The following is an 8,250-nucleotide window of genomic DNA, read 5'->3' as shown; positions in this document are numbered from 1 at the left end:
GCACACCCTTCCGTGTCTGTCAAAGGATTTAGTTTTCTACTTACAGAATAAAGCAAGATGAATAAAATAAATCAATAAATAAATTTTGAGACAGGGTCTCACTCAGTTGTCTAGTCTGGACTTGAACTCTGGGCCCCTGCCTCAGCCTCCCCAGTAGCTAGGACGGTAAGTGTGCACTACTGCGCCTTGTGTGTGTGGTGATAGAGCACTAAGCTCAGCTTCAGGAGCTGTAAGCTCTTGGTCTGTCTTCTTCGAATGTCCTTTTTCTTGCACGGGTATTTGCCAAGTAGTGGATGGCAACACCTTCCAGTTACATTCTCTGGCGAGAACAGAAGAGTACACTGTACTCTGTGCCTTTGACTGAAGTTCGTGCTAGTGTTTGGGGGCCACGCACCCACGTGGCAGGAGTCACATTCTACTGGGAAAGTTCTGAAGACTGATGCCTATTCTCACCTACTTGAAGGACAGTCCCATCTTTCAGGGCAGAGCCTGCTTTTATTTTATCATAGTAGAAGAGATAAAAATTAATTTTTTAAAAACAATGTGTTAGCTGGGTTCGGAGGGGGGCATCTACAGTCCCAACCACTCAAGAGGCTGAGGTGGGCAGAGCGCTTGAATACTTGTACATCAGGGACCAGTGACACAGTGATGCCCCATCTCAAAAACCGTTTTGTTTTTCTTTTATTACCCAGGGAAGACATATTCATTGATGATGCGTTAGGCAACACAGAAACTAAAGCTCGCAGTCTCTGGGTCTCAAGTACAGTGAATGTCTTCTATATCTTTGCAGATTTCTGTATTCCTATCTACATGGTTTTCCAGAAAAATGTGCTATGCTATGCAGACTCTTCAAATTTGTTTTGTTTCTGTTACCGGAAGATTTAAGCAGGTTTTCTTGTATGGGTTAATTAAGAAGACTGTACTGATGGACATCTAGATTTGTTTCCATTCTCAACGTTTCATCAATTCTTTCATCCAAATTATTTGGTATATTTTGATTATTGCTTTAAAACTCCATTTTAAGATTGTGTGTGTGTGTGTGTGTGTGTGTGTGTGTGTGTGTGTGTGTCGGGGGTGTACTGGGAATTGAATCTGGGCCCTTTGCACAGAAATTCATCCTCAGCCCTTTGTACTTTGAGACAGGGTCTCCTAAATTGCCCTGGTGGGGCTTGCACTTCAGTCTGCTTGCCTCAGCCTCCCACAGTGCTGGGGGACACTACCTCATCTTGTTTCAGGCTTTTGATAAGTGTTTCCAAATCATCTCTCATAAATTCATTTCAGTTTGTTTGGGGGAGGTGGAAGCCAACGCAGAGACTGTCCACGCACTGGGCCAGGCTGTGACTTGCAAGCTGCCCAGAACCCTGACCTCCTAGGGCCACCCCCTGCTGCTTGCCCTAGTGCCTGGAAAAGACCTTGCGTGTGGTCGGGGTGATGTCCCTGGTAGGTTGTGTTAGTGGCAGGAGCTACTCCTGTGAATCAGTGGTGAAGAACATAGAGTTGTAACCCTCCAGTGCCCCCAGGCTCCCTCACCTCAGTTTCCCCATCGGTAACGTATGCCTACTTTAAGGGTTGTTATGCCAATTTGGTCACTCCTTGGAAAGCCCTTAGAGCTTGGCCCCTTGAAAGCGTGGAAGGAGACTGGGGATGTGTGACTCAGTGGCAGCGTGCTTACCTACCTTTCTGGGGCCGCAGGTTCAATCCTGATGGGGTACAGTACTTGTGAAAAAGAAAGAGCTGGGTGTGGTGGAACGAGGCTCTAACTCCAATAGTCTGAGAGGCTGAGGCAGGAAGATTGCTAGTTCAAACCCAGTGTGGGCAAAGTAGGGATTGAGCGAGACAATATGGAAAATAGAAAGGAGCTGAGGCCTCAGCTGGGTGGGGAGGCCCGGAGTTCAATCCCCAGTAATAGCTGAATGAGGAAGAGCGTGTGTTGGGGAGATTTGCTAAGTGGAGGTTCTGTGGTAGAACAGAGGCAAGAGAGCAGGAACCGGCTGCAGCGACGGACCACGCAGCCAACTTGGGCTCGCCCCGGGCCTCGAGGCGGCGTCCCCCGTGGAGCCGGGCAGCCGGGCCAGGCCGGGTCGGAGCAGGCGCCCGGGGCGCATTGTGCATGGCGCTGAATGCTGCCGCGGCGTGAGCGCGGGACTCGCACGGATTAGCCGTGCTTTCCCAGGAACTACAAAAGAACGCCCGAATCGGGACGTCTGTCTTCAAGGGGCGGGCTGCTCAGGATGTAAGGTAACCGCAGCCCCGCCCGGCCGGCTCCAGTCCAGGGGGCGTGGGTCACTCTAATCCTTCCTGTTTATATTGTGAGCGCGTAGGCAGCGAGGCTTAAGCCCTGCGGCGGTAAATAAGAGTCTCCGGGCAGGCATTCCTAAACAGCTACGTCCTTGGTGCTTTGTAATGTTTTTGTGGAAGGGGCTCTGCTGCCTCCGCTGCATTCAGTCCCCTACAAGAAGCGCCCCCAAAGCCGCCTGGCTGCCCAAAATCTGACTTAGCTAGTCCTTGGGTAGTGCTCTTGTTTGCATATTTATTTCCCTATTTTATTTCTTCTTTTTTCAAGTCAAGAGAAAGTGGCCCTTTAAGGGTGTTAACAATGCTTCCCTTTTCCCACGCTTTGAAGTGATTTGGGGAAGACCCCTCACAAAGACAGGTGTTCCCTGCTCCCCACTTCTGTCTCCTGGGTTGGAATACTGTGTGTGTGTGTGTGTGTGTGTGTGTGTGTGTGTGTGTGTGTATTTACTAATTTATTAGTATTCCTACTGGTATACTCCGTATCCCCAACCAAGCCATAGGTGTTGGGGATTGAACTCAGAGCTTCCTGCATTCCAGGCAAGTGCTCCACCACTGAGCTACAAGGTCTAGAACCTGTATTTTTAACAAGTCTCAGGGCTGAGTCTCCTGGAACTTCGCTGTGCCTTGGCTCCTGTCTGGAGCATAAGCAGTGGAGGTGATTGGAGGGAGAAGGTTTGTGCGAAAAGGAACTGCATGAGCGAGGCTCGCCGAGGTGACATGCACCTTATGGCTGGTGCTGAGCAGCGAAGTCCTTTGTTCCCAAAGCACCTACCGTAGTTGGTGTTTCTGGGGCAGTGATGTAGAAGCCCGTACTTGTAGAATTTATTTGATCTGGCAATTTGACATTTTTATTATGCTAGTAGGAAGCAATGGGAAAAAAGCATGCCATAGTAGTTGATTTAAGATTTCTCTCCAACAACACATGCACATACACAGGTACACACACACACACACACACACACACACACACACACACACACTCTGCATCACTGGAATGTATCTAATTAATATAATGAGAAATGCCTAGGGATTTGTTTTTCCAGGGATTGCACAATATCTCACGCAAAGCCTTAGGTAAAAGGTAAATTCTTACTTTTCAAAAAATCTAGGCTAATTTGTGAATATTTTATTTCATAATTAAACAACCATTTTGCAAATATGTTGTGCAAATACAGAATCATAAGGCTTTTTGATACAACAGTGTCAGAAAAAGCCTTTCGAGATGCCTGTGGGAAAATTATTCTACAGAACTGAAATGTAAGCAACCAACCCTTTGTACTATGAGCCTGGGAACTTGCTGGTGACACAGAGTTGAGGAATAAGATTGTGGAGGTACATTGATTTTCTCCAGCTAAGGAAGTATTCAAACTTGGTTTTCAGTTTTATAATTAAAGCTTCAAGTTCTCTGACAAATGTAACAGCAATACATGCCACCTCTGGTTATTGTTTTCTTCTTTAGCCTTGATTTGCTGCAGAATGTTTTGGAGAAGTCATTTTTTTCTGTCTGCATTAACACATCTGCACGGGAGCATTTCTTTTTATCTGGGCTGGGGACATCCTTCAGTAGTAGAGACTGTGCTTAGCATCTGTGAGGCTGCGGGTTTGATACCCAATACACACAAAGAAATAAAAAAAAAATAAAGAAAAGATTTCTTTTCAATTGGGGAGCTCAACTCTCTCTAGAACTCTCATCTTAAAACAAAAACAAAAACTCAGCAGAGCCTTTTATGGTCCCTGAGCCTGCTGCGCGCTCTCACATCCTCTCTTTAATAATTGCATTTCTACTCTTGCATTATGGTGTTTATTTTTTAACATCTGTTGACTTCACCCCTGCAACTCTTGAGGACAGAGACCATGTGAATGAAGGTTCGCGATGTACACCCAGAATCTAACACATACCAGTTGCTCAATAATATTTGTCAAGTTGGTGAATAGCATGAGCTGCCATAAATTGAACGTAGACTTCCACAGACCAATGACTTCTGTCATTCATATTTTTAAATCTTTGAGGACCTAAGAGTGTAGCTCAGTGGTAGAGGCACTGAGTCCAATCCCAAGCATCAAAATCAATAAAAATTTAAATTTCTTTACGTGATTGCACAGCAAATGATACAACTATTCTCTCGTTCTTAGAGCATCTCCTTCCGTGGAGGTAGGAGACAGGCTTTTCTACTAAAGGATGTGAAGGAACTTCAGAGCTGCTTGTTATCTGTAATTAGAATTTAGACCTTAACATTTTTAATACCAGATTCCATTGCTTTTGTAGTTTTCTGTTCCTCTGGGCAGAGCTATTTCAGTCAAGCAGTTGCCTATTGAGTGCCCACTAGAAGCTCAACCCTGTGTTAGGAGAAAAAATCTATTTACCAGAAAATTTTTATCAGCTACTCCTCAGACAAAGGACTAACATCTAGCATATGTAAAGAACTAAAAATAATCAGAGCCCCCACATCTAAAGGCCCAATCCAAAAATGGGAATTGGAAATGAATAGATACTTCTCAGACAAAGAACTAAAAGCAGCAAACAAATGTATGAAAATATGTTTAACATCACTTTGGTCATTCAAGAAATGCAAACTGAAACAACACTGAGATTTGATCTCATTCCAGAAAGAATGGTTATCATCAAAAAAGTCAACCAATAACAAATACCGAAGCAGCTGTGGGGAAGAAGGAATTCTTCTCCACTGCTGGTAGGAGTGTAAATTGATAGAACCACTGTGGAAATCAGCATGGAGTTTGCTCCAGCAACAAAAACTAGAGTTTCCATTTGACCTGGCTGTTTCTCTTATTCGCACACCACAGAGATATATACATACATGTGTTTGTAATAGCACAACGTATAATAACTAACTCTTGGAAACAGCCCATATGCCCATCAAAAAATGAGTGGATAAAGAAAATATGATATTTAAACAAAATGGAATATTACTCTGCCACAAAGGATAAACTTGAGCCATTTTTAGGTAAATGGATGCACTTCAAGAAATAGTTATTGTCCCTGGCAGGCAGCATCAGGGGTGGAGATGTAGTCCCTGCCCTAGCCAAGCACACTCAGAGTCCCGGGATAGGGAGGACAGTAGATGGGCCTCCAGGGTTAGTGTCTATGGGACCCGTGTGTCGTGCTGCAGGGCAGGCCTGGGAGGCCGCAGCTGGACCAGGTCAGCTGATGGGCTTGGCCACTGCAGAGTGCAGCGCGTGAGCCCCGGTGCATCCACCCTTACTCCTGACTGGGGAGGGCAAGGAGAGGACAGACTAAGCCTCAGCTGCATCGTCACTGAGGCGAGGAACTGCTCTCTGGTAATGGGTGGAGCATGAGGAGAAGGGTGACCGCATGCTCACGCCCCAAGTCCGGGTCCACATCCCACTTTCTGTAAAAGGAAGGGCAAGTGCAGAGGCTGCTGGAGAAATGTGTGGCTCCCACAGAGAAGGTGTAGTATACAAGGAGCTGAGGCCTGAGCATATCCTCGTTGATAATGACTTTCACATTAAGATAGCTGAGCTGGGCATTGCTTTCTTTATGACACAGAGCAAACTGTTATGGGTTGGAGCTCACAATGAGCAGAGGAAGGCTAGAGCAGCCCTAAGAAAAACCCTGCATTACATGGCTCCAAGCACCTGCAGGACATTGATGCCAGGGCCACGGAGGCGTCAGATGCGTGTACCTTTGGCATAGTTCTTTGGGCCATATCGGCAAATAAAAAGCTATGAATACCATCTGCAGGGAGCAGCTCTTGCTATATATAAGTTGGGAACAGGCAGGTGAGGCCCTTGAGCATGGCCCCAAGGAGATCATTTGCTCCTGGAGCTCTCCTGGGAGGAAAACCCGGAAGTGCAGCTAGCACTTCCTGCTACTGAAGAAAAATCTGAGCCTTTTTAGGTATGTCAATTTGAAGAATTTGTAGAATATGTGAAGAGTTTAAAGAATGATGTTTTGGTTGGGCATGGTGGCGCATGCCTGTAACTCAGCTCTTGGGAGGCTGAGGCAGGAGGACTGTTATGGGTTTGAGACCAGCCTGGGCAACAAAATGAGCTCAAGGCCAGCCTAAATAGCAAAAGACAGAAGACCAAAAAAAAAAAAAAAAAAAAAAGCAAAAAGCAAAAAGCAAGATAAAAGAATAATGTTTTGAAGAAATGCAGTTCCTCCAACTTGCCTGTGTGGCAGAATCTCCAAGCAGGTCAAATTCACAGCAGGTGGCATACTGCAAACTTCCCAGGGATGGGAGATGGGACTGGTAGAGGAGTCCTGGGTTTATGCCTCCCTGGAATACCAACAAGAAGAGCTTGAATCCATTCTGCAGGGTAAATGCCAGGAGGAAGCCAACTGTCATGTTTGGGCAGCCTCATGGACAAGCAGACAAAACAGCAACCCAGACGGAGTGTGGCTTATAACATAGAGCAGGGGAGGAGACGAAGGGTCTCTCAGGACCCCTGTGCACAGCCAAGACCTTATGAGAGTGCTCAGAACACAAGGGTAAAAGGTCCTGCTTATCCCAGTGCAACTAGTCATAGTAATGCAGGACACCAGCCAACAGGGCTAACCAGCCAACCCCACAAACCGTACTGGAACAATGAAGTCTATAATCTACATAGACTTGGAACAAGACCATTGGATCTAGGAACATCAGGTGCAGGAATTTGGTATGGGCTAACTCCAAGCCAAATGCTCAATGTGTATAAAAGTCCAGTGCCTCAAACCAACCTAGCAGGAAGCGTACCCACCCTTCCATTCTACTCCTTGCCACCAACAGATGAACTTCTAAAATGTATCCTGAACCACACACAGTACTGGCATCTGGATTGGAAACTGTAATTATATGGAAATCAGTGGGATGAATTCACAACTGGACAATACATACACAAACTTGGAAGAGGAGCCAGCTTGTAAGTACCAAGCTATCTTTGATAACACCACTAGCATGATTGATAATCATTTAAATCCAGCCAGAGAAAACGTGGGAAAGCAATGGGAAAAAGCTATGTCTATAAATTGGACTTCACAGACTGTCAGATTAACAAAATTGAACATGACTAGGAGGGAGATGGACTGCATGGAAAGGTCTAGCAGATGCTCTAAAGGCAGCTGATAAGGAAGGGCTGTAGGGGGGCATGTGACTGATGAGGAAGGGCAGTAGGGGGCCATGGTGGGCAGCCTCGCCTGGGTCTTCTGCCAATGTGCCAGGAACAACAAATTATCACCACCTTCTTCTTCTTCTTCTTCTTCTTCTTCTTCTTCTTCTTCTTCTTCTTCTTCTTCTTCTTCTTCCTCCTCCTCCTCCTCCTCCTCCCCTTCCTCCTCCTCCTCTTCCTCCTCTTTTCCTTCTCCTCCTCCTCTTCCTCCTTCTTTTTTGTACTGGGAATTGAACACAGGACCTTGCACTTGATAGGCAAGCACTTGTGCTGCTGAGCTATAGTCCCAGTTCAGGAACAACCTTCTGAATTGCTTGATACACATCAGCCAGAATTAACCTTGGTGGGGCTTTGATGAAGATCTACTGGCAGCATTCACAATTCTGTCCTCATTGATGTGGGTCATGTCTCTGCCTACAGATAATTTCCTGCATTTCAGATCTAGAGAGTAGGAAGAGAAATCTGTAGCCAACAATTTACTTTCAAGAAAATGCAAGCAAGAAGACCTCTTAAAGGCCCAGGACCTATCTAAGAAATGGGTTCCAGAAGGGTGAGAGGAAGTACTCAAGAAAGATCATTTTTCTTCAGCTCCTGTCATATATAACTTTGGATATTTGTTTGTTCAGTTTCCTGGAGATTTTGGTTGAGTGAGACAAAGCAAATAAATTGAAAATAAACCAACCTTCTTACTTTGTGTTCTCCACAGATCTCTCTCTGTCTCTCTGTCTCTCTGTCTCTCTCTCTCTGTTTCTCTCTCTGTCTCTCTCTCTCTGTCTCTCTGTCTCTGTCTCTGTCTCTCTGTCTCTCTCTCTCTCTGTCTCTCTCTCT

The 8,250-nt window shown here is 45.7% G+C and overlaps 1 pseudogene; it reads left to right on the top strand.

The window, feature by feature from the left end:
* The first annotated feature begins 6,426 nt into the window (after positions 1–6,426).
* Positions 6,427–7,411, top strand: LOC101564130 (annotated as a pseudogene).
* Positions 7,412–8,250: the final 839 nt, after the last annotated feature.

This window comes from Octodon degus, unplaced genomic scaffold (genome assembly GCF_000260255.1).
Source record: "Octodon degus isolate 3935 unplaced genomic scaffold, OctDeg1.0 scaffold00017, whole genome shotgun sequence".
Classification (NCBI taxonomy): Eukaryota; Metazoa; Chordata; class Mammalia; order Rodentia; family Octodontidae; genus Octodon; species Octodon degus.
This window is presented reverse-complemented; position numbering and strand designations above follow the sequence as displayed.